The following is an 8,805-nucleotide window of genomic DNA, read 5'->3' as shown; positions in this document are numbered from 1 at the left end:
CTGAATGAATGCTTGAACAGTGCATATTTTTGATCTTGTTGTTTATGAATGTTAAAGTTATTGGCTCTTGAAAGAATGATGAACAAAGAGAAATGTTATTGATAACCTGAAAAATCATGAAATTGATTCTTGAAACAAGAAAAAATAGTGAAAAAAAGAGAGAAAGAAAAAGAAAAAGCAAGTAGAAAAAGCCAATGGCCCTTTAAACCAAAAGGCAAGGGTAAAAAAGATCCAAGGCTTTGAGCATTAATGGATAGGAGGGCCCAAGGAAATAAAATCCAGGCCTAAGCGGCTAAATCAAGCTGTCCCTAACCATGTACTTGTGGCATGAAAGTCCAAGTGAAAAACTTGAGACTGAGTGGTTAAATTCATGATCCAAAGCAAAAAGAGTGTGCTTAAGAACTCTGGACACCTCTAACTGGGGACTTTAGCAAAGCTGAGTCACAATCTGAAAAGGTTCACCCAGTTTTGTGTCTGTGGCATTTATGTATCCGGTGGTAATACTGGAAAATAAAGTGCTTAGGGCCACGACCACGACTCACAAAGTAGTTGTGCTCAAGAATCAATATACTTAACTAGGAGAATCAATAACACTATCCAAAATTTTGAGTTCCTATAGATGCTAATCACTCTGAATTTCAAAGGAAAAAGTGAGATGCCAAAACTGTTCAGAAGCAAAAAGCTACAAGCCCCGCTCATTTAATTAGGACTAAGTTTCATTGATACTGTGGGATTCATTATATATTCTCTTCTTTTTATCCTATTTTGTTTTTAGGTGCTTGGGGACAAGCAACAATTTAAGTTTGGTGTTGTGATGAGCGGATAATTTATGCGCTTTTTGGCACTGTTTTTATATAGTTTTTAGTATGATTTAGTTAGGTTTTAGTATATTTTTATTAGTTTTTAAGCAAAATTCACATTTTTGGACTTTACTATGAGTTTTTGTGTTTTTATGTGATTTCAGGTACTTTCTGTCTGAAATTGAGGGACCTGAGCAAAAATCTGATTCAGAGGCTGACAAAGGACTGCTGATGTTGTTGGATTCTGACCTCCCTGCACTCGAAGTGGATTTTCTGGAGCTACAGAACTTCAAATGGCGCGCTCTCAATTTCGTTGGAAAGTAGACACCAAGAGCTTTCCAGCAATATATAATAGTTTATACTTTGTTCTAGTTTTGACGATGCAAACTGGCGTTCAAACGCCCCTTCTTTGCCCTATTCTGAAGTCAAAACACCAAAACTGGCATAAAAGTTGGAGTTAAACGCCCAAACTGGCACCAAAGCTGGCGTTTAACTCCAAGAGAGGTCTCTACATGTGTAAAGCTCAATGCTCAGCCAAAGCACACACCAAGTGGGCCCGGAAGTGGATTTCTGCATCATTTACCTATTTCTGTAAATCCTAGTAGCTAGTTTCATTATAAATAGGACCTTTTACTATTGTATTGACATCGTTGGAATTAGACATCTTTGGAACGTTTTCCTTAGACATTAGGGGCTGGCCTCACAGCCATGCCTTCCTTCATCACTTATGTATTTTCAACGGTGGAGTTTCTACACACCATAGATTAAGGTGTGGAGCTCTACTGTCCCTCGAGTATTAATGCAATTACTACTATTTTCTATTCAATTCAGCTTATTCTTGTTCTGAGATATTCACTCGCACTTCAACCTGATGAATGTGATGATCCGTGACACTCATCATCATTCTTGCCTATGAACGTGTGACTGACAATCACTTCCGTTCTACTTAAGATTGAGCGTGTATCTCTTAGCCTCTATTCCAAAAGATCGGAGTCTTTGATGCCAAGGCATCTTAGGCTAGTTTCACTAGCCTTTTTCTTTTATTTTTAGTTGTTTTATGCATTTTCTTGAGCCTTAAGTAATCATTTGGGCCAAATAGTCATGCTTGTCTTAAATCATTCAAACATGAAGATTTTGATGCAAATTCCATGAGTTTTTAGTTATATTCCTTGAATGCTATGAATGGAAGAATTCTCATGAAATTTTGCAAGACTTTGATGCAGTTGTTTGGATGATTTCAGGGAAAAAGAGGCTAGGCAAGGAAGCAACAAAATCAATAAAGGAAGCTTGAATATCACATGTGAAGTTTAAGTTCCAGTTTAAGCTTAAACTGGAGCTTAAACGTCAGAATCATGAGAAAGGAGGAAATGCTGTAACTGGCGTTTAACCTCCAGTTTAACCTCAAACTGGAAGTTAAACGCCAGAATGAGAGAGGGCACTAAGGAGCATTCCACGTTTAACCTCCAGTTTGACCTCAAACTGGAGGTTAAACGCCAGAATGAGAATTGAACTAAGGGAGGCACAAAAGCATTTCCACGTTTAACCTCCAGTTTAACCTCAAACTGGAGGTTAAACGTGTTCGACACTTTCTTTTCTCACCAAGAAGCATTCCACGTTTAACCTCCAGTTTGACCTCAAACTGGAGGTTAAACGCCAGAAGCAAGAGAGGCACCAGAAGAGTTCCACGTTTAACCTCCAGTTTGACCTCAAACTGGAGGTTAAACGTGTTCGATAGTTTTTCTCCTCCAGGGTGTGTTCTTCATTTCCAAGTTTAACCTCCAGTTTGACCTCAAACTGGAGGTTAAACGTGTTCGATCCTAATTGCCTCCAGGGGTTGCTTTCTTCATTTCCAAGTTTAACCTCCAGTTTAACCTTAAACTGGAGGTTAAACGTGTTCGACTATGTACACTCCTGGGGTGTTTTCTTCCAATTCCACGTTTAAGTTTTAGTTTGACCTTAAACTAAAACTTAAACTTCAACTTAAACACCACCATTTGAAAAGGTTTCTGGGCCAATTATATTGAAGTTTAAGTTAGCAATTGAGCACAAATATTAACTTAAACTTATTATGGCATGAAACCCAATTGAATATCATGGTTTATGGGATTGGGCCTCAAGAATTGATGAGTCTGGAACTTCAAATTATTGAGTCTTGTGTCATTACTTGTTTATCACTAAGTTTGCTCAATGAATGTTACAGAATTGGATCACAGCCTCATTAGGATTATGGACCATAAGCCTAAAGCAAAAGGAAATCAAGGAAAGGCCTCAAAGCCCAAGAAACACAACAGAAGCTCAATTTAGAAAGTGTATAAATAGGATAGAATTGAAGTTAGTTAGCACTTTTCGACACTTTAGAACTTTTCATCAGTTTTGTAATTGAATTCTGAGCAATGAATCACTAAACCCCTTTCATTGGGTTAGGGAGCTCTATTGTAATTCAATGAATCAATAATAGTTTTCATTTTCTTCTTCAATCTTTTCTCTTGAATTTTGTTAGAAAGCTTCTCGATCTAATTCCATTGGGTAGTTGTCTTGGGAAAGAAACTACCCATAATTGGAATCCTTCGGAACCTTGGGAAAGGAATGATGGATTCATGCTAGAGAAGCTTTCTCACAGTGAATTGAATTGGGGTTTGGATGGATATTGTGACATGTAATCCTACCAAATTGTGGTTCATGAAGCTGTGTGGTATAATCAGTGATCGAGCATCATCTCTTCTTATGAACATTTAAACCAAGGGATTGGGAATTTGTTTGTTTTTAGAGAGAATTGGTGAGCCAAGGAATTGGGATCCAATCATATAAGATTGCCAAGCAAGATTCAATGAATGCATTGGTTGAGGAAGAGATGAAAATGTTTTGATTCGGAGATTTCAATATCTTCTGACCCCAATGAACTCCCCATCTCTGATCTACCTTTTCTATTTAAATTCTGCAATTTCAATTCATGCAAATCCTCCCCAATTCCCTTTTACTTTCAGCAATTTACTTTCTCGCACCTTAATTCTTGCAATTTAAGATTTCGTAATTTCAATTCCTTGCAATTTACATTTCCCGCCACATTTACTTTATGCAATTCACATCCAAAAATTGAGTCCGCTCAACTAAACAAACTTCTAATTCGAATTTCTCAATCAACCAATCCTTGTGGGATTCGACCTCACTCTATTGTGAGTTTTTACTTGACGACGATAACCGGTGCACTTGCCGGAAGGAACTTTGCCGTTCGTGCAATTTCCTAAAATCGTAGTATAACAAGTTTATGCACGCATCAAGTTTATGGCACCGTTGCCGGGGATTGGTTTTCGATTGACAATTCTCAAATTGGAAGTTAACTAGATTGAGCATTTTTCTTGTTTTTGTTAATTCAGTTCAAGTTACTTGTTGAATTTTAATTCCTGCACTCTGTTATTTGCTTTTTTTTCTTTATGCCTTTAAATTCAAGCAACTAACTCACTAACCCACTAACTATTTGAATTAATTCCTCAACTGCTCTAACCATACTCTTCCATTAACCAAGAGTATTTCACTTGTTTGTTGCCTGTGCTGTGTTCTTGTATGACAGGTAGGAGAGGAGAGGCATCAACTCCTCCATATACCGAACCAGAGAGGACCCTTCATAGACGTAGAAGGGAAGCAAGAGGGAAGAGAGTACTGAGAGAAGAGGAATCTGAAGGAGAATCTGAGGACAACTTTGAGAAAGCTCTAGATCTCAACATGGATAGAGAATTTCACAACCATGAGAGGGTTGATGGAAACAATGCCATTCCTGAGAGGAGGGTTCTTGGTTCATACATAAACCCAACCTCTGGGAATTGTGGTAGCGGCATTCAGAAATCACCCATTCAGGCCAATAATTTTGAACTCAAGCCACAGCTAATATCACTGGTGGAGAACGATTGTTCATTTGGTAGTGCTAATGAAGATCCAAACCAACATCTCACCAAATTCCTGAGAATTTGCGATACTGTGAAGTCCAATAGAGTCCAGGAAGATGCCTATAAACTGCTCTTGTTCCCATTTTCACTTAGGGACAAAGCAGCTAAGTGGTTGGAATCATTCCCAAGGGACAGCCTAACAACCTGGGAGGAGGTGGAGAGCAAGTTTCTGGTGCATTTCTACCCCCCACAAAAGGTTAATAGGCTTCGATCTGAGGTTCAAACTTTTAGACAACAAGATGGTGAGACGCTCTACGAGGCATGGGAGAGGTTCAAAGAATTGACAAGGAAATGCCCACCCAACATGTTCCCTGAGTGGGTGCAATTGCATATTTTCTATGATGGACTTTCTTATGAATCAAGGAAGGCTGTAGATCATTCATCAGGAGGTTCATTGAACAGGAAAAAGACTGTGGAAGAAGCCATTGAAGTAATTGAGACAGTGGCTGAGAATGAGTACTACTATGCATCAGAGAGACACAACACTAAGGGAGTGATGGAGCTGAACCATGTTGATGCAATTCTAGCCCAAAACAAGGTGTTTGCCAAGCAACTAGCAGAGCTCACCAGGAAGTTAGACACAAAGCAAGTGGCTGCAATACACACACAAGATCAAGAGGAAGTAAGCATTGAAGGAGGTGATTGGGAAGAGGCCAACTATGTGGGAAATCAACAAAGGCAATCATATGATCCACATTCCAACACTTACAACCCAGGTTGGAAAAACCACCCAAACTTTGGGTGGGGAAACCAGTAAACCCAACCACAAAACCACAAATCTTACAACCACAACCAACATAACAATTCCACATACCGAAACTCCAACCAAAGATCATACCAAGCCACACAAAACACTTACTCCCAACCACCATATCATAGTCAAAATAACCAACCTGCCCAATCCAATCCGAGCCAACAATTTCAAGATCAATTAAACAGGATAGAAGAAATACTAGCAAACATGGGTCAAGACATAACCGAATTGAAAGCCTTTAAGGAAGATGTGAGATCGACCTTAAGAAGCCATGGTGAAAAACTCAAGTGGATGGAGTCTCGAGTAGGAGAGCTATCTCAACAGGCCCCCAAATCAACCGCAGTGTTCCTTAGTGACACAGAGAAGAATCCTAAAGGGGAACAAAAGGGAGTGAGATGGGAAGAATGCAAGGCCATCACCATATTGAAGGAAGTCTCAGAAGAAGAAGGAATCAGACCCTCAGAAAAGGAGCCAAAAGTCTTGAAAGAAGCTGAGGAAGAAGCTAAGCAGGAAAGTGAAACTGAGCAAGCCAAAGAATTGCAAAAGGAAGGCATGCTGGGAACATACCAACCAAAAGCACCATTTCCTCAAAGGTTAGGAGGAGGTGAAAAAGGGAAAACATATTCAAGGTTCTTAGAGACATTTAAGTCTCTACACATCAATATTCCCTTCCTTGAGATCCTCCAGCAGATGCCTACACACATCAAGTATTTGAAGGAATTGCTGAGCAAGAAAAGAGTTTTGAAGGGAGGACAAACTGTAATCATGAACAAAGAATGCAGTGCACTCATCAAGAAGGATATGGTCTCTAAGAAAACAGACCCAGGAAGTTTTCATATCCCCTGCATCATAGGGGAAACAAAAATTGACAGAGGATTCTGTGATCTAGGAGCTAGCATAAATGTGATGCCTCTGACTCTTATGAGGAGGCTACAACTGAATGAGGTGAGATCCACTGATGTAATCATACAACTGGCTGACAAAACTCAAAAGCAAGCTGAAGGGGTAGTTGAGAATGTGCTGGTGAAAGTGGGAAATTATTTTTTTCCCACAGACTTTGTCATTTTGGACATGGAGGAAAGCTACCTACACCCTATCATTCTGGGAAGGCCATTTCTAGCCACTGCTAGAGCGCTCATAGATATAGAACAAGGAGAGCTCATTTTGAGAGTACATGATGAACAGCTCGTTTTCCATGTTTTTAAACCTGCATCTGAGCCTGAACCAGAACCTGAAAAGCCTAAGGATGATAGTAGCAATCTATGCTTGGAGGAAAGCAGTTCAGCAGCTGAAACTCTAAAGCAATCCTTTGAAGGCAAACAAGAATTGCAAGAGTTAAAGCCACAAGAATCAATAGAAACAGCTCAGAAGGACCCTCCTGTCATAAGGGTCAATGAAGAAAGCCTCAAGAAAGAGAGAAGAATTGTAAAGAAATTGCCAAGAGGGTGGAGAAACAAGAAAATTCCCACTGAAGGTTTCTCTCCGGGAGATAAAGTAATATCAAGTCATTATTTGCCAATTCCACCTGGCCTCAAACCCATTCCTTCTCAGCTCCCTCAAGTGTTCACAATCAGGAAAGTTCTTTCTATGGAACATTTGGAAATCATGAAGGAATCAAATGGGGATGTTTTCATAGTGAGAGGAGAGGACATCAAGCACTACAATCCACCCTAACAAGGGACAACCGTCAAGCTAGTGACGTTAAAGAAGCGCTTCGTGGGAGGCAACCCATGTTTTAGTATCCTTACTCTTTATTGTTTTGCCCTGCATCTAATAAAGCATGGTTTCTTATGCATGAACTTGAATCCTCAGGACAACTGTTGATAAGGTGCACTAAACATTGCATGTTAAATACAATTGGTCTCTAAGTTTGGTGTGCCTGAAGGCACCCCAAATCTTATTCAAATTGTATTCAATCTTTCATTCAAGGTGCACAACCAAACATTAAGTTTGGTGTTCCTCTTGGAACGCGGTAATGAAAAGCAAGAAGTTCCTTTGGATTTAGAAATTCATGACAAGTTACCATTTGCATGTTTTAATACTTTGATTTCAATTACTTTAGGTAGTAAAATTGTTTAGGATCAAAGAGCCAAGGTGACTATGAGTTATTAGAATTATGCACATTCATTAAGGACAACCAACTTGGATTTCATGACATCAGGAGACATTACCAAACATTAAGTTTGGTGTCCATTAATAAATGTGCATACACACAAAGGTCACGGCTATAAGCTCACAAAGACAATCATTGATTTACAATTCAAAAAGAATGAAAAACATGTGCAAAGACTATTCACATGGACCGAAAAATAATAGCACATTTGTTTGTTTGTGCAGGTACAACAGGAAGGATAAGAATGGAGGAAGAATAACAAGAGGCCATAGCAGTGTTTTAGTGGAAACATAAAAAGTGACATTCTTACCTAAGAAACAATAAAGTGATGCTGCAACAACTTTCTGCATGAACACCCCATTAATCAATGTCAATTACTTACTGATATGGCTAATGAATTTACTTTCTGTTTCATTCTTTCTTCTCAAATAATTCAGAACTTGCTTGGGGACAAGCAAGGATTAAGATTGGTGTTGTTATGCCAAGGCATCTTAGGCTAGTTTCACTAGCCTTTTTCTTTTATTTTTAGTTGTTTTATGCATTTTCTTGAGCCTTAAGTAATCATTTGGGCCAAATAGTCATGCTTGTCTTAAATCATTCAAACATGAAGATTTTGATGCAAATTCCATGAGTTTTTAGTTATATTCCTTGAATGCTATGAATGGAAGAATTCTCATGAAATTTTGCAAGACTTTGATGCAGTTGTTTGGATGATTTCAGGGAAAAAGAGGCTAGGCAAGGAAGCAACAAAATCAATAAAGGAAGCTTGAATATCACATGTGAAGTTTAAGTTCCAGTTTAAGCTTAAACTAGAGCTTAAACGTCAGAATCATGAGAAAGGAGGAAATGCTGTAACTGGCGTTTAACCTCCAGTTTAACCTCAAACTGGAAGTTAAACGCCAGAATGAGAGAGGGCACTAAGGAGCATTCCACGTTTAACCTCCAGTTTGACCTCAAACTGGAGGTTAAACGCCAGAATGAGAATTGAACTAAGGGAGGCACAAAAGCATTTCCACGTTTAACCTCCAGTTTAACCTCAAACTGGAGGTTAAACGTGTTCGACACTTTCTTTTCTCACCAAGAAGCATTCCACGTTTAACCTCCAGTTTGACCTCAAACTGGAGGTTAAACGCCAGAAGCAAGAGAGGCACCAGAAGAGTTCCACGTTTAACCTCTAGTTTGACCTCAAACTGGAGG

The 8,805-nt window shown here is 39.1% G+C and overlaps 1 non-coding gene across 1 annotated transcript; it reads right to left on the bottom strand.

Annotated features, from left to right (window-relative positions):
* Positions 1-4,943: 4,943 nt before the first annotated feature.
* Positions 4,944-5,047, bottom strand: LOC130977953 (small nucleolar RNA R71). The gene has a single exon (XR_009085621.1). It is a non-coding gene; the product is annotated as a small nucleolar RNA R71 (small nucleolar RNA).
* Positions 5,048-8,805: the final 3,758 nt, after the last annotated feature.

Source organism: Arachis stenosperma, chromosome 4 (genome assembly GCF_014773155.1).
Source record: "Arachis stenosperma cultivar V10309 chromosome 4, arast.V10309.gnm1.PFL2, whole genome shotgun sequence".
In the NCBI taxonomy this organism is placed as follows: domain Eukaryota; kingdom Viridiplantae; phylum Streptophyta; class Magnoliopsida; order Fabales; family Fabaceae; genus Arachis; species Arachis stenosperma.
Note: the sequence above shows the minus strand (reverse complement) of the source record. Positions and strands in the feature narration are given on the sequence as shown.